The 27,956-nt window shown below is 39.6% G+C and overlaps 1 pseudogene; it reads right to left on the bottom strand.

Moving 5' to 3' along the window:
* LOC143662901 (cytochrome P450 2J2-like) lies at positions 1–24,812 on the bottom strand (annotated as a pseudogene).
* Between the last annotated feature and the right edge of the window lie 3,144 nt (positions 24,813–27,956).

Below are 27,956 nucleotides of genomic sequence, written 5' to 3'. Positions count from 1 at the left end.
CTACTAATTTCACTTTCTGTGTCTTTTCCAGAGAGCCACTAACACTCTGTTCCCACACCAGAGCAGGCACCAGGGTCTTCAGAACACAGTCCATGTTTCTTCTCGCTTTCCTTTCTCTCTCCTTCCCCAACAACATCACCCCCTAGGAACAGCACAGAGGTGGTGTTTGACTGGGGAAATGACGAGGCCTGTTCTGAAATACAGGCTCAGCTTCTCATTGCTTGGAGGACTGAAGGTAAATTTTTGCATTATGGAAGTGAAGAAAATGAACAGTTCAGACCTGGCCAACTGCTTCCCAAGGCATACACGTTTTCCTGAAAGACAGAAACAGTAAGACTGACTTATCTTCCAGGTTGAGGAGGTACCCAGCAGGATGGAAATCCTGCTTAAAATGTGAGCAGACATGGCTTCTGAACTCAGACACTGAAAAGGTGAGTTGAAAGCACGTTCCCAGTGATAACAAAGCCATCTTAGCATCTAAGATTTAAAGTCTCATTTATTAGTGTTTCGTCCTTGAATTAGATTCAAAGACGTGGTTGCCTACAAGTTGCAGTTTTATATTACAATGGCCAGAAGAACTCATTGATATCTCTCATATCTGTTATCTCTGAGTTAGAGAAGACCATTTTGGTAATGGGAGGGGTTAGGAGAGATGATACGAGGCTCTTTACAATTCTAACAGAAAGTCCTGCAAACTTTGAGCAAAGGAAGGGCTTTCTAGGCCCCAGAGCTATATGTACAGTGTGAAAAGCTCCTACGTAACCTAGATCACAGAAAGCAAAAGCCCACGATCAGAAATTCAAATATTTTCAGAGATTAGGCTGGTTCTGCATAGAATCATCATCAAAGTCAGAGGCCTGGGATGATGAAGAAAATGCACATCTAGCCTAAACATTTTCAAAAATCATTTAACAAACAGCAAAACAAAAAGCAGATATCACACCAAAATTCTGCATTATTTTTTTTTCAATCTTTAAAAGGAAACTGTACAAAGGCATAAGCAAGTGAATATCAGAGCAATTTCTTAATTACAAAGCATATTTCTCCATGTTTTCCTCAATTATTGGGGATATCACTGACATGGATGAACTCAAGAATTTAAAAGGCCCGCTCCTCTGGAGCTGCTTTAACCTCCTTATCTCTCACAATTGTCTTTTCAACAAATAGCAGTCTTTCTTTTCTGACAATGTGGTGCCCAAGACTAGATGCTCCTCTCCACAAATCAAGCTCAGCCCTGCCCTGACCACATCTCCTTCCATTGCGTAAGTGAAGAACTGGGGGCAGGATGATGGAGAGCCAGCTCAATGTTCCCCCCTTTCTAGCCATTTGATTTGAGGCAAATGAATTAATGTTTTTAAGCATTAGAGAAAATGATTATATGGTGTGTGTGCACGCACATGTGTCTGTGTTTAAATGAGAACTTATTTTATAAATTGTGTGGGCTACTCACTGAACCCCAAAAGACTAAGTAAGCAATAATTTTCTGGTAAAAAGAGTATTTCAAAAGGCCACCCCATGCAGATTTCTCATCTCCCTAGTCCCTGACACCAACTCTAGGCTTCTGTGGCAGCTGTCCCTGAGAGGGACTGTCCTCCCCCCACTTAACTTTAATACCCCACACCACTTAGCACCACCATGCTCTAGTGTGTGCTTTTCTTTCTTCATATTTCCTTATTTTAGAGAAGTTGTGGGTTTCCTGAACAATCATACATATAATATAGGTTTCAATGATTCCACCATCCGCACCGATAACTTGCACTGATGTGGAACATTTGTCTCAACTGATGATAGCACATTCGTAGAACTATACTATTAATTAAAGGACATGATTTAACTTAAGATTCATTATGTTTCACAGTTCCATGAATTAAAAAAAATCATTCCATTATCATACATACAGTCTAACATTTCCCCTTGTAATCACATTCAGATATACATTCCAGTAATAATGATTACATTCTCAATTTTGTGCTACCATTGACCACCATCCATTACCAAAATATTTTCATCATTCCAAATAAGAAATCTGTACATTTCATGTCTTACCTTCCCATTCCCAAATCAACAACACATCCCCTGCTCATCTATAATCCAGATTGTGACTCTATCAGTTTGCTTATTCTAATTCTAGAGTTACTTTTAGAAGCTTATTTACCTGTGCCATAATACATGTTCACTGTAAACAGTAATTGGAACATCTTCCTGGTGCTTCCATTAACTGGCATCACTAATCAACCAGATCAGTTACCTCATGAATAAAATGAGAGAGTTGACCCAGCAAAGTTATTACCAACTCAATTTTCCTATACTTCAGTGAGTGTATTTGAAAAAATAAGGCACAAGACGCATGCATTTCATGAAACTGCATGCTACTTTGCTGGATCAAAGAAGAAGGATTTAAACAAGGAAAAGAAATTATGAACTTTCAATAGTAGCTTAACAATCCGCCCTGATTACACACATGTAGTAGTTTCTTACCTGGTTTCTTTACCAAGAGAAGTGGAGGAGCTGTCCACACCTCATTTGCTTAGGGATGCTGCCTTTAGAAAATCCTAGACCAAGTGTGAGGAAATTTATCTGGGTGCCAAAACTGGGAATGTGACGGGTAAGACTAACCAGTTATGCTGACATCTCTTATCCTTAGTTTTCTTATATTAAGAAAAGAAATGCCAAATCCATTTCCAATCTAACTTTTAATAACTGGGTGCTGTAGGATTAAATGAGATAATCTGCTTTCCATTGAAATCAATGATTAAGAGGGAGGGATACAATTCTCAGTAAGAAAGCCCCAGTGAGGAAATGTTCATAGAGCTTTTTATACTCCAGCTAACGGAGATAAGATAATTTTTTTTAATGGGGAAACATGAAGGAACTACAAAGAATTGTCTTCTGCAATATGAAGGAAAGTTATTTTGGCATACTCGGACTAGAAGGACCATTTTTCTTAAAGCTACAGAAATCTACTAAAATTTTTCCCCTCACAGCTGCCAGAATCACTAAGTGAGGAGATTTTGTGGGGCTCATAAATGGTTATACTTTTGGAATTTTAGAATTACATAAAACTGTTGCAAAGGCCAGGGAACAAGAATATTACAATTATTGGTATATGCAGCTTAAACTTTGTACTGCAATGTAAAATTTGAAACTATTGCAGACAAGAAGATGGGGAGATGTTCCTAAATCTCATTGTCAGCTTTTCTATTAAGAAATGACTTATCTAATATGAGCAAAGGTGACACTTTGCCAGATGAAGAAAGACAAAGAGGATGTAATCAGATTCAGCCCAGCTACACTTAGGTCAGTGCAGCACTGGTAAGGAGGGTCTTTGAAGAGACTCTCACTTGGAATTCAAAATGCATTTCATTCCTTTCTCTCTGAGCCTTTAAGAGATCATCAGCAAAATGATACTGTTTCATTATATGATGTGTATTTTAAGTTAATGATAGGCATCATTAATGAAAAGTATAATGGACATACATTCCACACTGTGGGGTCTCTGAAGCATTTAGTCATTTTTAGGAGATAAAACTAGAAAGAACACAGGCTTTGGTTTTTGACAAAGTTGACCGGCTGAGTCCTAATTCTGGCATGTATAAGTTTTATGAATTTAATTGACATATTTAACGCTCTGTGCCTCAGAATCATTGTCTCTACAGTTGGAATAGTAATTTAAATCTTGTGAAATTACACTAGAACATAAATTCCATAAGGACAGATTTATTTTTTCTATTTTATTCGTGGCCATATTTTCAGGGCTAAATGCCTGACAGGAAACAGTTTCATCTCATCCTCTTTTCTACCTTTCAATCTGCATACCTTTTGAATGTATTAACTCAAATTTTAAAAGGTATTTAAGAATACACAACTGTGATGATCTTGTGAAGCACAGATTATATACTGTGGATGGACTCTATGGTATGTATAGATATCTCATTTAAAATTAGAAAAAAGATAATTAAAAATTTTAAAGGCAAAAGGGTCTTTTCATTGAGCATTTGCAGAGTAGAACCTGACCTAGTTAAGCCTATGCTATTTACTCAATCACTGACTGATGCCCTTAATAATAAGTAGCTCCTTTCCTTGGTCTCCTGCCTGACACCTTACTATAAATTGGGTCTATTTCTGTGTGAGTGCTGGTCCTTTAAAAGAATAGGAAACAAATATAAAACCCTGTAATACCGCAAGTGTCTAAGTCTCTGTGAGCAAAAGGCAGCGTCACGCCGGCTGAGACCAAGTGGAAACATGGCAACTAAAACTAAGTACTTAACGCAGAATAGTGCAGGAGGGTTGAAAGAGGAAATCAGAACTCTCACTCTTGTTTATTACAACTCACCCATTGAGAAAGGCAGAAAGGATTCCCTTTTCTTAAACTGTCCATTCTCCAGAAAATGCTCTGGTTGAACGTGTCAGGAGTGGCCCACTCTGCAGGGTCCCTGTGCAACGCAGTCAGATTGGTCAGGATCGTGGTCCCCTAGAGAAGACATGAAGGCTCAGGCAAGGCTTGAGCTGCACAATAGGTCTGCACAACGGGTGCGGGTCCTCGGACTCCCACACCACTGTGGACCACACCCTGAAGTCCCCTCCCTCCCAAACCCATCCTCCACTGTGCCCACTCCCCTAAAACCCCAGGACCCTCTTCTTTGCCATGGGACACTTTCCTATTGGGAATTTTATTAAGGAAGTCTGGCTTCTCTTGACTGCAGAGTGGATCTTTCTGTACAGGAGAGGTCAGCATAGAAAGGGGATGTATATACAGCTCCAGGAGAATGGAGCAGTTGTCCAGCCAGTACTGGACCAAAATTAATTCAGCTCCTCAGTGTGGCAGGTCTTCGAGATAAAAAGGGCTCATTTATCCTATTTCCCCCATTCTCCTTCTTTCATTGCATCCAATAGTACAATGGCACCTACCCCCCACCCCCAGTAGGTGAAAAATACAATCAGGTCCAGTGAAAAATTATCCGGATCAAATCAATTATACAAGCAAGATTCCAAGGAGAAAGCCTAATGCCTCTCTTTTGTTCACTCTTCCTTTATCAAATCCATCACCAAGAATAGTTGACTTGACTTCCTCAATTATTCTTGATTCTGTCACCTGTATTCCATGTCCAGTGCTGCCCCCCAAGACAAGCCATCTTGTTTGCCCCACACCTCTCTTTCTTCTTTTAATCTATCAGGCATCCTGAAAACAGAGTGAGCACTGAAAATGATATTATCATGCCACACCCACCCACCACTAACAGCAGAACCTGAAACCCTCATAGTTTCCAGGCAGTTAGGTAAAATACCGGCCACCTGAGCCCTGTAGCTGTCACTTTTTTCCTCTCCATGCACTCTCACTGCAGTGGTCGTTCTTCAGTTTCTCAAACATGCCATGCCTCATTTCAAAGCCTTTTTAAGTACTGTTAGGCCCCTCCTGGGAAATTCTTCCTCCTTATTTCCTCACTGAACTAATTCTCGATCATCCTTTACTTCTCCATTCAAATACCACTTCTCAGACATCTCCAACTCCTACTCATGCCCCAGTTAACCTGTGTCCTGTGAGCTTTCTTCTTTGGACAATTATCATGATTTGTAATTTAGTTCTTACATTTTCTTTCCCTGGTTTATTTTACTCAGGATTGTTTCTCCAGATTTGTGCATATTAGTGCTAAATGAATATTTATTGAATTCACAAAGATCCATAACTATTTGTGAGTGCTCTCTATACTAAGGAGTAGGGTAAGTGCTCTGCATACATGATCTTGTGTACATTACAGATGAAGAAACAGAAGCTCTGAGAGGTTAAACAATATTCATAAGGATGCACAGTGGGAAGAGGCAGTACTGTGCTTGAACCAGGTCTATATTATAACATCAATGAGATTTCTTAGCTCCCAGGCTGAAAAACTTTAACATTAAACTTGATGCTAAAAACAGTGGTAGAAGGGGTCTGTTGAGCTGAGCTGATTTCCTGGAGGAAAATAAATTGCCAGAAAATTGTACTGGACGCCTGGAATTTAGACCCCAGCTTTCACCCAAAAGATGTCCAATGAGTGAAAACAACAACTGCTCTACCTGGCTCTGCAAGGACAGTGTCCAAGGGGTAGCCCAGTGACCAAGGTGTAAGTGGAAGCTCCTCTAATTCTGCCACTTGAAACGGTGACATACTCACAGGGACTGTGACACACTGGAATGGATGCAAGGCAGCTGACCAAGGTGGTAAGGAGCAGGGGTGGAGCTGAGAATGCGCAGTCTGGAGTGAGGATACTAGGGGGCGCAGAAGAGCTGTCTGCAGAGGACAGGATTAGTAGTGCTTGGAGAATCAAAATCCTTGTGAGGACATGGAGAATTTAACAGAGACCAATTGGGAAAAATTACAGGGAGACTTTTAAAATCAAAGGGCAGCAGCATCTGGCGGGGAACATGGTATAGTGTATATACGTGTGTGTGTATGTGTAAATATATATACACATATATACATATATGCATTGTAATCAGAAGAGATCTGGTTTTGAATCCCAACTCTGTTCTATTGTAGCTTAGAGATCTCGGATAAGCTACTTAATTTCTTTGAACCTAAATTTCCCAATCTCTAAAATGGATGTAATAAAAATTATTAGAGGACTGAGTAAGAGATTTTGAAGAACCTAGATAGTCTATGGCACAAAATCAATTCTTAATAAGTATTGGCTCCTTTCCCTTCCTTTTTAACCTGGGTTATAAACCTAAGGTAAACTAACTAACTAATTATCTATCTGATTAACTAGAACTAACATTGAACACTTGGGTTGGTTTTGCTGGTGCACTACTTAACTTCCCCATCTCTAGGACTGTCAGTCAAAGTTGGAAAAATACATGTGGGGATATTATGTTAGAAACACCAGCATTAAAGTGATGTTGGCCAAGGTATTCTCAAATGTCCCTTCACATTTTAACATTCCATCTAGCATTGTATGAAGCAGTATTTTCCAAAGTCTCTAAACCTGTGAGGTGCTCTATTATGAGAAAGGAAAAAGTTCTTTGCCAAATCATGATTGAGTACTGCTGCCAGTTATCCCATCAATGATTAGCAGACTCTGTGAAATCCCACAGGACTTCTTCCCCTAGACTTATTGAACCAAGGAACCTCCCAATACCTATTAACATTTAGTTATTATGTTTTGAACTAATGTTTCAAAGTTCATAACTGGAGGAAGTTAAATAGTATTTTATATTAGGGATAATATCTCACTCTACCCATTCAAATTGATAAGAATACATGTCACTTTTCAAGTTCAGGCTCCAACCATCTAAAACAATGGCCTGAAGATCTGGGGAGTTCTTGATTACCTTGGGCAGGTAGTATCCAGCCACGGTGGTTTCTGCCACCACTTCCCTGAGCCAGCCCAGGGGAACCACATTGCCCATTCTCTGCACCTCGTGGATGACGGCATTGGTGTAGGGCAGGCGCTCTCGGTCAGCCGTGCTCGGCTGCTGAGAATGGCCAATCACTCTGATGATCTCAGCTTGTACTTTCTCTGGAAAAGAAGGGAAAATTCTATTATTTTTTCAAACTTCTATGATTCCTTACAAATATGTAGAGATGGTCTCCAGAATCTTACCTGCTGTATGCCAACTAGTGACCAGGTTGCAAAGCAATAAAGTATTTTTTGACCTTTCCAAGTGCTTGTTTAGAAAACTGTTGAGTGCATCATTTCCCTTGATCCTGATGAGGCTAAGGAGTGGAATAACTAGGATCAAAATGGCTAAAGATTATAGTCAAGTGTGTGGACTCTAGTTTCTCAAAGAGGCATATATGAGTGGAAAGGGAACCATGATGTAAGGAAATTGTAGAAGTAAACATTGCTCCACAACATTAATGCTGCAATTACTTCAATTTCTCTGAGCCTAAGTTTCCTCATCTAAGAAGTGGGGACAAATCTACTCCCATTTTAAATCTCTTTTTTTTTGATGCATGGTCCTGGGAATGGAACCTGGGTCTCCTGCATGGAAGGTGAGCATTTGACCACTAAATTAAAGCTTTTTTTAAAAACATGGCATGAAGTGATGTATGTGAGCACCCAATATATGATAGAGTCTGCTAGGTTTCCCAAATGTATGTTTTCCTCTTTTTTTGTATAATAGCAATTGTTGCTGGGTACATAGTTTTTCAGCTAAAGACTGTATTTCCCGGACTCCCTTGCTACTGTATATGACCATCTGGTTAACAGAATGTGCACAGACATGATGTATAAAACTTGGAACATTCCTTTAAAAGAGGGGGTTTGAGCTCCCTTCTCTTTTACCCTTTCCGCAGGTAGAATCACAGCCCTAGCAGAAAGCCATCTTAGATGGGTAAACACAGACATGATACTAGATACAACACAGCAACAAGTTGGAAGGAGCATGGCACTCTAGGGACTCAGAAGAGTCCAGCTCAGATTGATAGATAAATGAAGTAAAACTTAAGCTGTTGTTATATGGGGCCTCTATTACAGAAATATAATCTGTATCTTGACCCAGTAGCATTTAAATGTTTAAGAAATGTAATCCAAATATAAAAATGAATTTTATATCATGTCCCAGGACACAGATCCATAAATATACACTTCATGTATATATTCATGACATATGAGAGAAACAAAGTTTCACGGACATGCTTTGCCTTAGTACATGGGGAGAACTTTGATATTTTCTATTCTATTTTTATTTTAGAAGAAAAATTTGGTCTTATTCATCAACATGATTTTATATACCTCTATTAAATTGCTAATCACGTTTTTTGAAAAACTGTGCTGAAGCAGTTCCAAATCCCAAGGAGAAAGAAAAATAAACATAACAGTTACTCTCCTTGAGTGGCACAGAACCAGTGGGGAAGACACATACACATTGTGTGATCAGCACAGTGATGGATGTACCGTGGATCATCTCTAGGAGAAGAAATGCTGCCATTTTCCAAGAAGAATGGGAAATGTCATAGCACAGGTAATGTTTGATAAGATTCTTCAAGAAGTCTACAGGTTTACACTGTTGGGATATTTGAGACATATATTCTCAATACAGGGAACACCACATGTGACAGCATAGAGGCATAAATAAGGACAGTGCAATGGGAAATGGCATAATTTAGTGAGGCCCCCATGCAGCATGGGTAGGGTGAGTCTGGAAAGGGAGAAAGAGGCACATCAGACAGTGCTATACACCAGACTGAGGACTGTGGACATTACGTAGAGGGCAGCGGGAAGCCACTACTTCAAAGGAGGGAGGGGAAGGACTAGATTTTCATATGAGAATGCAGCTCTTTTATGGAAATTATCACAAGGCCAATTGAGGTCATAGTTTCCTCACTAGCTGTGAGGATCTTGAGGGCAAGGACCCTCTATTACATTTGTATGACCAGGTGTCATTGCTTTCCCAACAGAAAAATTGAAGAATGTTCCTGTTCTGAAGTCCATATTCCCTCATGACTGTTCAAGCAGTCTTTCCATTTCACCACATGCTATCTTTGGACCCAACTTTAGGGCAGCAGTCCTAGCAGGCAGTATGTCTTGTTCCAGGCACAAGACTGACATGCTCTCCTTGGATTTCTGGGTTGATGGCCATGTAGAGTAGAGCCCAGCGCAGCGTTGTAGAGGTTGTTTCTGTTCCGGCAAAGAAGAGATCCAGGGTACTGCAGATGAGGTTTTCTTCATGGAAACTTGAAGAGGCATCGCCTGAATTCTAGGAAGGAGAAAGTTTATTGATGTGCTTCTAGTGTTTGTGCTTGCCCACAGAACAGTGGGGCTTCATCCTAGGGAGGGAACATGGAAGGAAAGGTCCCAAGGATAAATGACTGTCCTTTTTTCATACTCGGGGGACAGTAGCTATTATGCCAGTATCATTGGCATTGTCCCGCCCTAAGCGTTGGAAGCTATGAAGGGTTTCTAGCACTTTGGGGGATGATTCAAGAGAAATACTTTCTTATGCCTATAACTTGGGAGGTCATGCTACAGTGGATACAGAATGGGATGAAAAACAGTTTGAATTCCAATATCAGCCACTTAATTCACAGCTGTATACCTTAGAGAAAGCTCCTTCACTTCCCTGACCTTCAGTTTCAAGCTTTGTAAAGTGAACCTGACCATATGCCTCTCTTAAGACCACATTATGAATTCCCTGAGATGCAAAAAGGAATGTAGGAAGTAGCCACCAAATGTGTGTACTGATATCAGAAAGATTAAGCTGAATGACTCCCCTACAGCTATTCTCATATTTCTCCACAAATCTTTGCTAGATTAAACCTCTCTGACTCTATCAAAGATTCCTCATGTCCCCTCCTCATCCTCATCACCATCTTCCAAGAGTTTCAATTTGTCACCATTCCTCTTAATGAGTTGTTGCATATCTGAGCACCAGGTAGCAAGGAAAAAAAGGATGCTCCTGCTAATATTGTGGCAAGAAAATGAAACAAGAAAGGAAATGGAAATAAATCCAATATTCTCCAGACAGAAGAACCACTAATTTCATGAGCCAAAATCAAGACAACTATTCAGTGACATATACTACCTGGAGGACCCACTGTGTTGAAGACCAAACATCCCCTTTAGCTTCCTCCCTGTTTCTTGCTTATAATGTTGGAAAGTAGATGGTATGGGGGAAGGGGTATTAGGAAGACCCACTTAGACCTTGACACGAAACTATGGCCTTCAAAACAGTTTTACTTGTGTTCTGCACTGGGGCTGGTAGAAGAAATATGTAACTGGGCAGAGGACCAGCCACTAATAAAACAGTGCTTTTACTATTCTCAATGGTTTGTTTTCCCTTTGTGTATCACTCCTTCAGATATGGATAGAGAGTAAGGGTGAGGGGTGAAAAGGCCTCCAGTCAAGTACCATTTATCCAGTATCTTTATTTCTATTTGCCTCACCAACCCCAACTTCATGCTACTCCTATTCTTACACTCTCTGAAAGACTGCCTCTATCTTTACCCTGCCCCCCATGTATACAAGGTAAGGATCATGAAATGCTTAAACTATCCTGGATTATCAAGTCGGGCCTCATGGGGAAGGAAAGGTCTCCTGGATAAATGGAATCTCAGGAAACCTAAAAAGAGGACAGTAAAAGCATCAAGGTCAGAGAGAAAAGATGTCAGGACAGAAACTGAGGTCAGAGAGATGCTATACTGCTGGCTTTGAAAATAGAGGAAGGGCCCAGGAGTCAAGTAAATTGGCAATCTTCAGAAGTTGAAAAAGGCAAGGAGAGAAGTCTGACTATAGCCTCCAGAAGGAACCAGCCCTGTGGACACTTTGACTTTAGTCCAGTGAAATGAATTTCAGAATTTTGACCTCCACAACTGTAAGAGAATAAATCTGTATCTTATGGTACTAAGTTTATGGCAATTAGTTATAGTAGCAATATCCACATTTTACCTTTAAGAACAAGGCACATGAAATGGCTTTGGTTTCCTTACCTTTGCTATTTCCTTGAGATAAGCATCAATAAAGTTTCTTGGTTCAGCAGGGTTCCAGTTTCTCTTGCGTTCTTCAATCATATCAGAAATAAACAATTTCAGTTTTTCACAGTTTCTAAAGAGTGTCTGGTGAGCTCCAGGAAGGAATCTCAGTATCCATGGAAATAAATTGTAGAGCTAAATGATAAAAGCAAAACGATGGAGATCACAGGTCATTTTTTCACTATATAAGACAAACAATGTTCTTAATCCATAGGTCTTTTATAGGCTTAGGCTTAAATCATGGAGGCATTCTTGATGCCTGTTTTCCTCTCTCACTCTTCTTCTCACCCCTCTAGCAAAGCATTGCAGCTCTCTATCCAAAATATGTCCAGGCTTAGGCCACTGCACGCCAACAAGCTGCTTAACACCCAAGAACAATCCACCATCATCTCCTATCTGGAATTGTGTTTAATGATTCTATTCTTAACACCAGTCCAAGTCTGTTTTGCACAGGGCTGCCAGAGTGATCCTTTCACAAGTCAATAAGATCATTTCACTCTTTGACCCTTGATTCCTCAATAGGCTTCATACACTCAGAAAAAAGTTCTACATCACTAGCTGGGTCTATGAGCCCCTAACAAGCTGATCCCTGCTTATGCCCACCCCCTCAGTCCTTTCCTATCACTTTTGCCACTTTTCTCTCTACACTCCAACCACACTGGTCTCCATGACCACATCAATATGTTTCTGTTTAGGCCTTTGCCTTTGCTGTTCCTTCTGCTTGGAAACTTTTCCTCTATAAATCTGCATGACCCCACCTCCTTGCTTCATTGAGGTGTTGTTCAAATGTCACCTCCTTGAAACAGTCTTACCAATAATCTTGTAAATGGCAGCAGCTCTGTAACCTTTATGTATTCTCCTATGTTGCTTTATTTTCCTTCATGGCAATTATATATATTCATTATATAATATGAATATATATATATATACATATATATATATCATAAATATATACACCCATCCATACATATGTCCATAAATGTATTGCACAGATATGTTTGTATTTCTATATTTCTCCACTATAATGTAATCTCTACATGGGCAAAACTTGTCGTTTTTAGTTGAATAAAATATTTGTTGTATAAATTCTCTCTAATATCTGGTAGGAAGCAGATAGTATAACATAATACAAACTGTCTAGACTTAAGATGAGTCAGAGGTGGGTCTGACTATTAGGTTTGCCTCTTTTAATAAAAAACTCCTCAGGGCAAGAAGAAAAAGGAAATATGAATAGAAGATACAAAATGACTAGAATGAAGTTCTAATTTTTAATAGGAAAAATGAAAAGTAATTACATGCTTCATTAACATATCAAATATCTTTAGACCAGATAAGAAATTTACATCTAGCTTTTCACTGTTTAAAAAAGAATCTCCTAAAACAATAAAAAGATCAAAAAGGCAAGAACAGTATGGAAGAGTATTAACCAAATGCTAACCAAAGGAATGGTAATTTGCTATATTAATATAAGCCAAAATAGCCTTTATGGAAGAAAATATTAGTAGACATAAAGGACTTTACTTAATAGTTATAAAAGTTTCAATTCACTAGAAAGACATAACAATTTTAAACTTATATGCATCTACTAACAACATAGTCATAAAATTTATAAAGCAGAAATTGTCAGAACTAAAAAGAGAAAAAGAGAAATCCACCATTATACCAGGAAATTTTTGACACAGTGGAGATTCTAGCCAGCAAAAATAAATGATGTGAATTGGAAAGGAAGAAACAGAGCTATTTATTATTTGCATGTTACAATTGTCTGTAATGTATCCACAGAACAATTATAATATTAATAAGTTAATCCAATTTGATAAATACAGAATCAATAATCAAAGTCAGTTACGAAGAGTGAATGAAAGAATTAGAATACCACTGATTTGAATCTTCCAAATAAATAATGGATCTAGGCAATGATCATCAATGATTTACAAAACCATTTCAGAGAGAGCTGATGGGGGATGTTATAATTGATGGATCATGCTGATAAAAAGAAGAACTCACTGATCAATCTTGATATAACAAAGAGAGACAACCAGATGTCATGTACTTCTTAAAAAGGAGTCTTCCCCCCCCAAATTAAAACGGATTGTGATCAATCATCTAGATTTAATTACCCATACACATAAAGCACAGCACTAGAAGAGCATGTTAAATGTTAAAGGAAAGCAGGTAGCAAAATAAAAAATGTGGAATATTTTATAGGATGAATGACTCAGTTTTGTCAATATAAAAATTGCAAAGGTCAAATAAAGAGGTGGGTTGGAGGGCATAGATGGAGACTTGAGAGACAAAGCAACAAAATATAACATATGGGCCTAGTTTGGATTTTGAGTCAAGGAAAAAACATAAAACCCATTAAAAATACTTAGGAGACATTTGAGAAATCTGAATACTGATTGAGTATTTGATGACTAAGAATTATTATACCAATTTTTAAGGTGTAGTAACATATTTTTGTTAAAGTGGATCATTTCAGAATTATATTCTAAAACATTAATTATACTCTGAAATATCAATGGATTAAATAACTGACATCTATAATTTTCTCCAAAATAATCCAGGGCTGGGGGTGAGGGGATAATAGTTAGGTATGGATATAGATGAAATGAGATTGACCAGGTGTTGATAACTGTTGGAGTTGACTGATGGGTACACAGTGATTCATTATATATTTTCTCTACATTAATATTTGTCTGCAATTTTCAAAAATAAAGTGTTTTTTTAAATGAGGCAATCTTTAACATTTAGCAACGGCAGGTTAGATAAACCAAAGCCAACCAATCTATTGAGAACAGTAAGATAAGATTGTAAAAATGCACACATGTGTGTATCCACACACGTAGCAAGGCAGTGAGGAATTCAGCAACAAAGTCTAGGGAAGAAGGAAACCCAGAGAGGTGAGCTTAACACTTCCGATGATTTTGCCCTAGAAGTGTCTTCTAAATCTAGGAAAGTGGCTAAGGGGACCAAAAGGCTGAGCAGAATTTTTAGTAGACACATAGGCTTAGAGGAATAAAATTTGGGGTTCAGGACCCCCCAAGGAAAGGAGTGAGGTTTGCATCCCAAAGGCCTACACCCTAAGAAATTGAAAGATTTATAACAGCAAGTGATGGTGAGTGTGGAAATAGTGTAATCAGTTTAAAAACATTTTGGCATCTTTTATGTCCACATATTCTCAAAGGAAATAAGTGGATAACTCCACAGAGATACTTATAGAAGAATGAGCATAGCAGCTTTGTTCATAACATCATTCAAGCGTGAATCCATAGAAAATAGATTAGTAAACAGTGACAGAGTCATAAAATGGACTAGTATTCAACAATAAAAAGATCAATCAACATAAATGGCTCTCAAAAGGACATGCTGAGTGAGAAGCCAGTTGCAGAAGAGTATTTCTGAGGGAGGGGGGAATAGAAGGGACTCAGGCCAATAATTTTTTTTTTTAAAGAATAAGAGAACTGTATAAGTGCATGAAATTTTACACCTTACATGAATGTTAAACATATTTTTTTGCACATAGTAAATATTTCATAATATTATTAAACACGTTAAAGTCCACAAACTAAGTTCAAATGATTTTTGTTGAAGGCAATTGAAAGACATTTAGCTGGAGGATGGAAAGGAAGAAAGAACCCATTTGTGTCTGACACTAGCCCCAATGTTCTTAAGCAACATATATGGAAGGAGAACTGCCTTACTTGGCACTGCACTGAAGGGTCTATACATGTGACCTCATCCACCCACTTCAGAAGCTTTTGAAATCAACCCATCCTGGTATTCAAAGTGGTCCCCAAAGGTGATGGAGCAAATGATATTGGAAACTGCATTGTGGATCTTGAAGCGAGGGTCAACAGGCTGTCCTGGAGGAGGAGGAAGAAGAGATGGATCCTTCAGGTGGCCTTGTTTCTGCTTTCTATGGAGACTCCACTCAAAAGGACACATGGCATACTTAGGAGAGAACCACAAATCAGGCTCCGGCCACAGCACACTGTAGGGGCTGACACCCAGCAGGTACTCAGTCAGTGCTTGTAAAGACAAACTGATGAGCAGGGTTTAATTCAGCAATATTTTTAATGCCTGTCTTGCGATTAATTCTAGAGCCCCATAAGGACAGGGGCAATTAGTGGTTCACTGTTATATCCTCAGTGCCTAGCATAGTGCTGGGCATAGGGTAGGCATTTAGGCACTTAATGGTATCTGCTCAACGAAGAAAGGAGCCACAATCTCCTGCACCTGTCCTGTGAAACACTGACCTTTCTCTTCTATTGTTTCTATGAGGTGTCGGGCCTCCTCTTGAATGTGTTCCTCTCAGCTCTTCTTCCCAAAGCCAAAAGTTCCTTAGGGTTGACAGGGTAAACCTTCTTTGGTCCTTCCAGGTCTGGCCACTGGACATGATTAATCCTGGGAAAAAGAGAGCCAATATCATGCTATTCTGATTCTAAAATATGAATGTCTGGCAAATACTTTGGGGACTGACATCAGTGGCAGGGAAGGGAAGAGAGTTAAGACATGTGAAACAAGTTAACAGATTAATCCCAAAGGAGTGGCTCTAACAGCTAACATTTACTGAATATTTGCTATACCACGCACTTCTATAAATATTTCTCATGCATTACATAATTTAATACTCACAAAAAGTCAACGGAGTAAATTAGTGTACAATTTACGATTATTGCCCCAATTTATTGCAGAAAAAACTGAAGCCCAAGGTAAGTAAACTTCACAAGGTCACAGTATGATAAGCAGCTGAAGAGGCATTTAAATTTAAGTCTGCTGATTCTAAATCCCAAGCTTTGAATATTATTTACAGAAGTATATTTAAGTACTTATATTGTGCTATGTCCTAGGAATGAACTTTAGGACAAAACAAATTTCATACTCTCGAGGAGGCATGGAAGGCTTTGTACGAGGGGCTTGTGCCAGTTTGAAACTGTCATGTAATCTCAAAAGCCATGTTTTTAATCCTCATTCAATATTGCTCGGTGGGACATTTTTTATTGTTTCCATGGAGATGTGACCCACCCAATTGTGGGTGGTGAGTTTTGATTAGGTAATTTCCATGGAGATATGTCTCCACCCATTCAAGGTGAGGTTGCTTACTGGAGCCCTTTAAGAAAGAAACAATTTACGTGAAGATTCAGAGACAACAGAGCCCACACAGCCAGAGGCTTTTGGAGATGCAGGAGGAAATCACTCCTGGGAGGCTATTATGAAAGGAGAGCCCAGGAAAGACTGCTAGGAGATGTCCCCATGTGCCTTCCCAGTTGAGAGAGAAATCCCAAACGTCATTGGCCCTTCCTTTTAAGTTAAGGTATTTTTCGCTGGATACCTTAGTTTGGACATGTCTATGGCCTTAGAACTGTACACTTACAACTTGATAAATTCCCTTTTTAAAAGCTGTTCCATTCTGGGTATAGAAAGCTGCATTCCAGCAGCCTTAGCAAACTAAAAGGGTCCTATCTAAGCTAGATCTTAAAAGATGAAAGAATGACTCAAGAAGGCAAGGAGGGTTGAATACTCCATAGAGAAAGAAGAATAGCAAGGGGAAAAGGTAACAAAACAACAACAACAACAAAACTTCAGGGTGTTCAACATAACATTGTTCATTTTATATCACAGGTAATGCTACATTCTTTTCTAGCTCTCCATGAACTCCTTTTAAGATCTAGCGTTTGCCTTCATCATTCCAATGATATAGTCCTCCTTTTGTAAAATCCAGTGATTCTTCTTAACCTTATCTTACTTGATCTTTCAGCAGCTTTAGACACTTAATTCCTTGAAATATTTTCTTCTAGGGGCATGCACAACACCATACTCTAGATTTTCCTCAGTTACTTTTGCTGGCTTATATTCTTCTATCAATTTTGAAAAAATTAAGTTGTTCAAGATTGAGTTCAAAGCACCTTATCACTTTAAACTCCATTTCTGGGAAATTTCACCCACTCCTAAAATTTTAAATAGAATCTATTTTTTATTTTTATGTAATTGTATTGAGATGTATTCATATATAATCTGTATATACACTTTATCATCACATGGTTGTGCATTCATCACCAAAGTCAATTTTAGAACATTTTTATTACTCCAAAAAACGGGGTACCTGACTGTCTGGTTGGGCAAGTGCTGATCTGTCTGTTGTGATGAGGACATTTCATAGAATTAAATCATGGTCATGTCAGCTGCATCCACAGCTGATTCCATTTGTCATCAGCCAAGGAGAGTGTCTTCTGCAATGAGTGAGGCTTAATCTAATCATTGGAAGCCTTTTTAGGAGGATTCAGAAGAGTCAGGCTCTCTTCCTGCTTTGGCCAGCATGCCTCTCCTGTGGAGTTCGTCCAGACTCTCCATCGGAATCACCAGCTTCACAGCCTGCCATGTGGATTTTGGACTCTGCATTCCCACGGTTACATGAGACACTTTTATAAATTTTATATTTGCAAGTGTTTCCTGTTAATTCTGTTTCTCTAGAGAACCCTAACAAATACAACTTGGTACCAGGAATGGTTCTTAAGAAACAGAATCTTAAAAATCAGTTTTTATGAATGGTTTTCTATTCTGACTAGACTCAAAGGCACTAAGGACTCTGATTCCCGTAATCGGAATGGTACTCCCAATCCATGGAGTGAGTTCACAAAAGAGATAGTCAAAATATCACCATTCGATTCTCTTAATGCTTCGCTTGCATGAAGCCAGGCTCTGGGGGATAATGTTTTTCACACCTTTATGGAGTTTTGTGGAAATAAGAGGTATAGAGATGTTGGCTGGTTGTTGTTAGATACACTGGATACATTAAGGAGTGAAAGGGATGGTCTTAAGAATAAGAAACTAGATGAGCAGCAGAAGAAAGCAGTTCCATGCCCATTTTTGTGAAAGCAGAGACACTGAACTGCCTCTTTCATATTCTATCACTGAGTGATAAGGCTACCTGATTATGGAAGCATCCACAGCAAGTTTCTGAATAAAAGAAGACTTCTACCAAATCCCTGACTCTAGGGCTGACCCTGCTAAACCCTCTGAGAGGGTGTCTCCACTATGGAAATATGGATACCTTTAATGGAAGGTATTCTCCAGTGGACCTTGTCTCTGAGGTTTTTGAAAAATTATAATCATAGAGACACTTTAACAGAACATAATATCAAGCACACAAATCCTACATCAGTCAAGAAACTTACCACCTTTCTCAAAGATGTGTTCTTGGATAGCAGTCACGGGATGGTTCAGAAAGTTTTGCTCCTGGTGGACAATGACTTCTTTGATTAAGGGTAATCCTGTTACGATTACTAAAGGAGAGTTACCAAACTCCAGGCTAGGAAGGTTCCTGTATTTCTTTACAAGCTGAAAAACAGTTAAAGAGACACAGTTCAGTATAAATCTGGTGTAGCAAACACAAAATTCTTAGTAAATAATAATATCTGTTTAAACGCAAGATCATGCCCCATTCCCCAGTACATACCAGATAATAGAAGAAAGTTCATTAGATGGCTGGGTCCAGATATAGAGAAAACCACTTTAGCTCTGGAGTTACATGTTTTAAAATCACTTCTAGGATGGATTCAAGTTCTTGCACAAGTTTTCAAAGTGAAACATAAGCCATATGACTTGTGAAAGCAGAGACACTGAACTGCCTCTTTCATATTCTATCACAAAATGTTCATTTTGTCTGAAATGGAAAATCCAATAAACTAGATTAGCATTTGGTGAGGTTTCAAGAAAGCTCTGGACACGTGTACTCTGTAATTTTCTTTTCTATATAATGTCTGCAGTGCTAAATTTGTGTCTCTTTGTATTGACAGTCTTTTTTTTTTAATTACTAGTAAAGTTAATTCAGTTTTCAAGGGTTATAGATGGATAACAACAAAAAGCTTATTTTCTCTTTCACCTGATGATTAACATTAAAATATCTGTCACTCTTAGAAAGGGCATCAAGAAAACCTACTTTGACTTATTTGAGATGAAATATTTATTGTGTGGTATAGTTACAGTGAGCCAATTGTAACCTCCTTATTTAGGAAAAATTGAAACTTCTAGGATAGTAGTTTGATTGTAATTTTATAACAGTTAACTTGGGAATATGTATGACAGGAACAGGTATGTGGGAGCTGGTGCAGTGACTTCAAGCCACAAGATAACTGTGAATACAGTGATGATTTTGCAAAATGTAAGTTAGATGGCTTTGTGAATGCAACTTCAAAAACTCCATTTGTACTTAGAGTAAATATAAAGTTTAGGAGGTGTTTTGTGATTTAGAATTTATATATTTATAAGGTTTTTAAAAAAATGTTCATTTTGTCTGAAATGGAAAATCCAATAAACTAGATTAGCATTTGGTGAGGTTTCAAGAAAGCTCTGGACACGTGTACTCTGTAATTTTCTTTTCTATATAATGTCTGCAGTGCTAAATTTGTGTCTCTTTGTATTGACAGTCTTTTTTTTTAATTACTAGTAAAGTTAATTCAGTTTTCAAGGGTTATAGATGATAACAACAAAAACACTTTATTTTGCTGAGTGAAGAATGGATAATGCTTTGATGTTTTATTCCACGTGATAATGTTATGTTTGTCCATTAAATTGTTATTTCTTCAAAAAAACAGAAGGGTTCCATTTCCTCTAGGTGGCTGTGGCTCCTCCTCCCTGATCCCCATGTACTTTCTCCCCGTGGCATGTACAGAATTCTGGACCCATGAAATCTCATCAAAGCAAGGACAATGGACGCAGTATCATCACACCACCCAACTCCTGAATTCAAGACCAAGCCTCAATTTAATCCTTCCATTGTTCCTTTGGCCCAGATTTTCCATCAGTCTTGATTCATCTCTAGCATAGTATGTCCTGACTTGCTAGCAAGGCAAAGAGAAAATCTAAGGGCAGCAGCAATATTCAATCTCAGGTTGGTTTGCCTTCAAAGTATATGTCTTTGCTTCTAGAAAATGGCAGTAATGGGTCCACATAAATCAAGCAGAGATTTTTCATCTTGCTTGGTACCTGGGTGAACTTCTTAGCCTTCTTGACTAATTTTGAATATTCCATAAGGGTGTTCGCAGACCAGCTGAAAACTTCAGGCTAAGGTAAATGACTCAACTGACAAGGCGAAACAATCTAGACTTTCAGCTTGGACTTGGAGTGATCTAGCACTTCAAAGTTAATTCATCAGAGTTCCATCTCCACCACTCTCTGCTCATGTATAGTTCTTGTTTAACAAACCTGATTAAAAAAAAACTTGTACATTATGATCAATCATGTAAACATGGATAAATCTAATGCCCTAGTAGAGCCCTGGTGTCACAAACAGTATCGATGATGGTGCTTGCACCTAACAATTATTAGTGCAAATATTGTGCCAATTTCTTTACCCGATTAAATGATCCTGATAGCATTTAAAAGGATTCATCAATTAGAACATACTTTAGCTGATATAAGATGTATAAAGTTGAGAGAGAATCCACTTCATCTAAGTTTTTAAACTTAAGAACCAACAGAACAAAGACAAAGAGAAGAAAAGAAAAAAGGAAAATGGTATACCACGTCACATGCCCACCAGCAGTGAGAGACAGGGCCTGTTCCCCTGAACTCTCATCAATGTTGTATACTGTGTGTGTGTATCTTGGTGCATCAGCATCATTCTGATAGGAATAAATGCATGCCATTTGTATAGTTTACTGAGGTTTTTCACCTTTTTCACAACCTGCATGTTGAAATTCTTGCTTACATCTTCTGATAATTTTTGTATTGGGGTGTTCAACACTTTTCTCCTCCATATGGAGAAACTCTAATTATTTTATTTTTATTATACAGAAATCTAGAAAGATGTATACCAAAGTCTTAATGGAGAGGTTTGGCTGTTAATTTTGGGAGACCTGGGTGGAAGGCAGTGCTGAGGGGTGGAAGGCAGTGTTGGGGGGCAGGATGCACACAAGAAAGGGTCAGGTTCTCTCTCTCTTTCTTGCTATACTGTAAAATGCAATGAATGTGTGTTGCTTTTATAGGTAAAAAAGGTATTTACATCCAATAAAGAAAAGAAAGAAAATAAATAAGGAGTAAAGATTTATCACAAGTGGCTCTTTACCTTTTGGAGTCATGAAATCCTTAAAAATCTACTATTAGTCATAGAATTACTCTCCAGTAAAATCCTGTACCTAAGGATACATTCAGGCATGCAGTTTCAGGGCTTCCCTGGGGCCCATGGACTCCTGTTGGGAATCCTGGTTTCACAGGAAGTTCTTGGGTCTATGCTAGGCTTCTGAGAACAATCTGAGGAAATCAAATTCAAGTTCAATGCTTCGAGCCTTTATGTCACTCTAAAGAGTTGTCAAGCTCCTTCCTGCCTTGCCATGCTATATGCAGAGAAAGTACAAAAATTGATATGATATGGTGTTCACCTAGGGTATCAAAGTCCCTTGGAAAGGCTGACTGCAGAAAAACCAGTGCACGGAAGACGATAATATAAGGTATAATGCCACTAGAAATAGACAAGAAGAGATGAATATCCACTCAAGGTATCAGAGAAAAATTTTAACAGAAGGCAATGTTTTAGCTAGAACTTAGGTGAAATTTAGGATGCCGGCAAAACAAAACAAAAAATACATTATGCGAAAGCACAGTGTCCTGACTCGTTAGTAGGGCAGCACCAAGATCTGATCTCAGGTTTGTTTGCCTCCAAAATACACACATTTACTTCTAGAAAAAGCAGTAAAAGTCCATATAAATCAAGCAGACTTTTTTCATCTTGCTGGGCCTGGATGAATTTCCTAGCTTCTTGACTAATTTTGAATATTTAATAAGGGTGTTCACAAAACAGCTGAAAACTTCAAGCTAAAGTAAATGACTCATCTGACAGTACTGTGAGAACAGCATATGCAAATGCAAAGGCAGGAAAATCTGGGTGTGTAGGGGTAAACAAGCTACCCAGTGTGAGTGGAAAGTGGGGTCCAATTAGTTAAAAGAGTTCAAGTGGTAGATTAAGAGCATTTTTGGATATGTATGTGGGGAGGACCTATAAGTGTTCATCTTCTCATTCTGGACAAGATTGAGTAAAAGCTTTCCATTTTATACTTCCTGCTCATCACAACACCAATGGGCACAGACAAAAATAGCTTCAAGAAATGTCTGTTTCCTCTGTCTAACCAAGAATCAGGAAAAGCTGGCACAAAGGACAGAAATATTTTAATCTTTTTATCTGACTGATCTTTATGCAAAAACCATGAAAAAGGAGATCCCCCACCCTAGGTCCTACATTCATGGTATCCGTGGGTGCAACGTTTTCTTCCACCATAGCTCTGCAGTAACAAGGTGGTACCCTTCCACTGAAGAGTCTGTGAGTGGAACTCTGACTTCTACTGGATATACAATTCCATATCCAGTGAGAATATATTGCAGAAATAGAGGTGAAATGAAGACATCCTTAGATGAAGAAAAGCCTAGAGAACTTGTCACCAGAATAATCTAAAGGAAGAGTGAAGAAAGTTTTTCGTAGAAGAAAGAAATGACATTGATAGGATATTGGAGTCTAGAGAATGAAGAAAGAGCAACAGAAAGGGTAAATACATTTTGTAATTAAATGCGATAAATTTTGTCCATTTGTCCTTAAGTAACATAGATATGTGTTTAAACTATGCCAGGATATGTAGAGAAAGTGGAACTAACCATTTTTGAACCCTTTCTATAAGCTTTGTTAGTGTTGCCCATTAACCATCTTATTTAATCTTCATAACCACTTCCCACAATGTTGACTCTCATCCAGGTATCTGCGCTGAATGACAGGGATACCAGCTGAGGATTCTTGAGAAAGTGCTGAATGTTAGAGGAAACTTTAAGGAATTCAGAGCCACTAGAGTTGGGAAGCCTGGATGGAAGATGAGAATAAGGAGGTGGAAAGGGTTGGAATCCAGAAGGGTCTCAAGTGCTATAAGGGAAAGATACATTTGTCGAGTCTGTTCTCTTCCATGGATGTTGCCATTGCATACAACTGATGTTGTGATTGTGTGCCCTTAATAATACATTGGTGAAATGCACCCTCCAGCTGGGAGGACTGGCTATCTTTCCGAAGAAGGTGTACTTTGATAGAGATATCTAGATCCCTGGAAGCCCCTCTCAGCCCCTAGCTGAGTTTCCAGAGGACCAAACTGGGCCTGGTCACATAAGTTAATAGGAAATCGGTCACTATTGTGTAAACATATCACAAAAACTGCATGCAAGTAGTTAGAAGAAGAAGGAAGAAGAAAGAGAGAGGAGAATCTTCTGAGAAAAAGGAAGAGAATCTTATGAAAAAGAGAGAGCATCTCACCAGAATCTTATCCAGGAAAAGAATGCTTTTCTGTGGATTTTTACTAAGGAGACTCTGAGTGCTGTCTCCAAGATTGGTGTGGATTTTTACTAAGGAGACTTGGAATGCTGCTTTTGAGACTTTCCACCACTTCTCTTCAGGTATTCGTGCCATCTTTTCTGGTGATGTAACTATGCCTTATTTTTGAAAGCTCTTTTAATTGCTTTCCGAATAAAATCTGTCTTTAAATCACTGAAATCTATGCTGTTCATGGATTCGACACTATAAATTAATTGGCCAGAAACATCACTTTGCCTTTTGTGGGACAAGTGCCTTGGTAAGGAGTCTGAATTCTGAGGGACAGTGGGAGGCAGTGGAAATAGTTACACAGGGAGTGACCAATTTAGGTTATTTTAGTGAGTGCATTGAAAGGGGAACAGGCTAAAGGCCAAAAGCTCAGTGGGGGTGGTGGTGGCAGTTACCAACTTGAAAAGTGGTGAGGATTTAGGCATTATTACACATAGAAAATGGAATCACCATGAACGAAAATATAGCACTTTTCAAGATGCTTTAAAGTATCCTAATGTTATAGGTGACAAACCAAGGATAGTATAATAATGTATTACAATAATATTTAACAAGATAACATAATTAAATGAATTAAGGTAGATAACAAGCCTAGCACACTTAGTAACTCTTGAATAATATTTCACCCATATAAAGGGTAGGTAGAATAATGTCATTTGGATGAGGAAGAGGAGCCTTAAAGCAGGGTTTACCAGCTTTAGCAGCAGAACCCCCAACCCTTCCCTCTATTCCCTGGACTGCCCCTTGCCCTGCAGGTTCAGACGAAGACATGGCCGGCACTTCTGCGGCTCCTACCTGCTAAAGATGCAGATGCGACTGCTTAAAATCCAGTCCGAAGAAGTTGCCAAAGAAGGGCAGGCGCGGGGGCCCAGGCGGGGAGTTCTTTGAACGCCGGCTTTTGAGGAAATCAGCAATGAACAGAAAGGCGACGGCACCCAGCAGGAGAGTACCGAATCGGAGTCGTAACCCCGCCCAGAGGGCGGCTGCCAGGGAGCCTAACCCGGGGAACATGGTTATATATATATCTCACTCTCCTCCGCGGTCCAAACTGGTCTGTCTTGTCAGGTCTCCCCAACTCCAACCCCAGCCCAGCGCATCCACTCCCCATTTCCCCTTTGCCGAACCCCGCCCACTGCCGAGCCCCTCTCGCCCGGCCCAAGCAGCTCCCACCGCGTCCCGCCCCCTGCCACCCTCTGCCCCGCCCAGCCTTGCTGCCTGCCAGATGCCAGGCTTGAGGGGAGGCAAGGGAGGCGCCAGGCGGTTGATTCCAGGAGAACCTGCACCAAATAGCAGGAGACGGTCTTGGAAAACGCCATGCTAGGAGAGATTTTCTTCTCTATTTTGAAGACCATCTTTCTCTGAAACGGTTAGTTCTCGTGCGTTATGGTTTTAATGCATCTCGCAGAGCACGGCAGACACTTGGGTTCCTTATTTCTCAGTCATTTCCTCGCACACTTATTGGGACTGTGCCCGGTAATCAGTAAGATAACAGCAGTAACTAACATTTCTTGGACTCTTACTATATGTCAGACACTGAGTTGGTCTCTTTATATAAACTATTCATCCTTTCAAAAGCATGCAGGACTGCACAAATAGATGCACATATAGATTTATCATCGAAAGCCTGCCCAGACACCCCAGGAATAACTGGAGGATGCACCTTTTACCAGAACTGTGAGAAATAAATTTGTGAGACTAGCTCCATTATCCCTGAAGTGCTCTGTGGTTGCCCTTCTCTGTAGATCAGATACTACTGTGGGAACAGCTGTCACTGAGCTGGAATCCTTAAACTCAATGGGAATGATCAGATCCTGAGTGACAGAAGCCAGGTGGCAGCCCTTAATCACCAAAAACAAGGTGACATGGCTGTCATAGGACAGCAGATTGAAAGTAAAAGTCAAACTAATCTGATTTACAGACTTGTGGAGTGGACTAGTAGATCATGGGGTACCTATAAATAACAATAGATGGGAATCTACTAAATTCTTGTTTGAGCTGTATAAGCAAAAGAGTTATAGGTCAAGTGAACAGAAGTCTAATTTGAATTACAAAAACAGTGAGTCATGGAAATTAATCAATTTCCAGACTTGAGACAGTTTACAAATGATGGCCCATTGAATGAGGGGGATGCCAGGTCTTTTGAGGGAGGACCCTGGTACATTGCCACAAATTTACACTGTTAGACTTCCTTCAAGCCTTCCCCAAGGAGACCAATGGCCTTTTACCAGGGTAACCCTGCACTGGCGACAGGGTAATGATCAGATATTTGGGGGATTATTAGGCACTAGTTCAGAAGTGACATGAATTCCAGGGGACCCAAAACATCATTCTGTTGCACCAGTCAGGGTGGGGGCTTTTGGAGATCAGGAAGTCCATGAAGTTTTAGCTCAGGTCCATCTCACAGTAGGTCCAGTGGGTCCCCAGACCCATTCTGTAGTTATTTGCCAGTTCCAGAATGGGTAATTGGAATAGACATACTGAGAAACTGGCAGAATCCCCTTATTGGCTCTCTAACTCATGGTGTGAAGGCTATTATGGTAGGAAAGGCCAAGTGGAAGCCACTAGAATGGTCCTACCTAGCAAAGTAGTAAATCAGAAACAATACCAGATTCCTGGACAGATTGTAGAGATTACTGCTACTGTTAAGGATTTGAAGGGTACAAGGGTGGTGATTCCCACCATATCCTCATTCAATTCTCTTATTTAGCCAGTGCAGAAAATAGATGGATTTTGGAGAATGACAGCGGATTATAGTAAGCTCACCAGGTGGTAACTCCAGTTGCAACTGCTGTTCCAGATGTGGCATCATTGCTTGAGCAAATCAATACATCCCTAGTAACTGGAATGCGGCTATTAATCTGAAAAATGCTTTTTTTTCTCCATAGCTATTAGTAAGGACCACCAGAAACAGTTTGCTTTTGGCTAGCAAGGTCAGCAATATAATTTTACTGGGCTACCTAGGGGTATATCAAACAGCCCTATGTCATAATCTTGTCCACATGGACTTTGATTGTTTCCCACTCCCACTAGACATCACCCTGGTTCATAATGATGATATCATGTTGATTGGACCTAGTGGACAAAAAGTAGCAACTACTCCAGACTTATTGGCAAGGCATTTGTGTGTCAGAGGATGGTAGATAAATCCAACAAAAAGATAGGGTCCTTCTACCTCAGTGAAATTTCTATGTGTCCAGTGCTGTGGGGCATGTTGAGATATCCCTTCTTAGGTGAAGGATAAACTACTACAACTGGCCCTTCCTACAATGAAAACAGAGGTTCAACACCTAGTTGGCCTCTTAGGATTTTGGCAACAGCATATTCCTCACTTGGGTGTGCTACCCCAGCCCATTTACCGAGTGACCAGAAAGAAGCTGACTTTGAGTGTGGACCTGAACAAAAGGAGGCACTATGATAGGTCCAGACTACTGTACAGCTGCTCTGCCACTTATACCATATGATCCAGCAGATCCACTGGTGTCTGAAGTGTCAGTGCCAAATAGAGATGCTGTCTGGAGCCTTGGGCAGGCCCCCTTGAGAGAATCACAACTCAGACCCTTAGGATTTTGGAGCAAAGCCTTACCATCTGCTACAGATAACTACTCTCCTTTTGAGAAACAGCTTTTGCCTGCCACTGGACCTTATTAGAGACTGAACGCTTAACCATGGGCCACCAAGTTACCATGAGACCTAAGTTGCCTATCATGAACTCTATGTTGTCTGGCCCACCAAGCCATAAAGTGACTGTGCACAGCCACACTCCATCATACAATGGAAATGGTATATACATGATATGGCTAGAAGAGTTACTGAGGGCACAAGTACGCTTCATGACGAAGTGGCCCAAATGCCCATGGTCAGCTCTCCTGCCATATTACCTTCTCTTTCCTAGACCAGAGAGTTGACCTCTTGGGAAGTTCCTTGCAGTGAATTGACTGAGAAAGAGAAAACTCAGGCCTGATTTACAGATGGTCTGCATGATATGCAGGTACCACATAAAAGTGGACAGCTGCAGCACTATGACCCTTTTCCAGGATGTCCCTGAAGAACAGTGGTGAGGGGAAATCCTCCCAGTGGGTGGAACTTTGAGCATGTACCTGCTTCTTCATTTTGCATTGAAGGAGAACTGGCCAGAGGTGTATTTGTATACTGGGC

Source organism: Tamandua tetradactyla, chromosome 2 (assembly GCF_023851605.1).
Source record: "Tamandua tetradactyla isolate mTamTet1 chromosome 2, mTamTet1.pri, whole genome shotgun sequence".
Lineage (NCBI taxonomy): Eukaryota > Metazoa > Chordata > Mammalia > Pilosa > Myrmecophagidae > Tamandua > Tamandua tetradactyla.
Note: the sequence above shows the minus strand (reverse complement) of the source record. Positions and strands in the feature narration are given on the sequence as shown.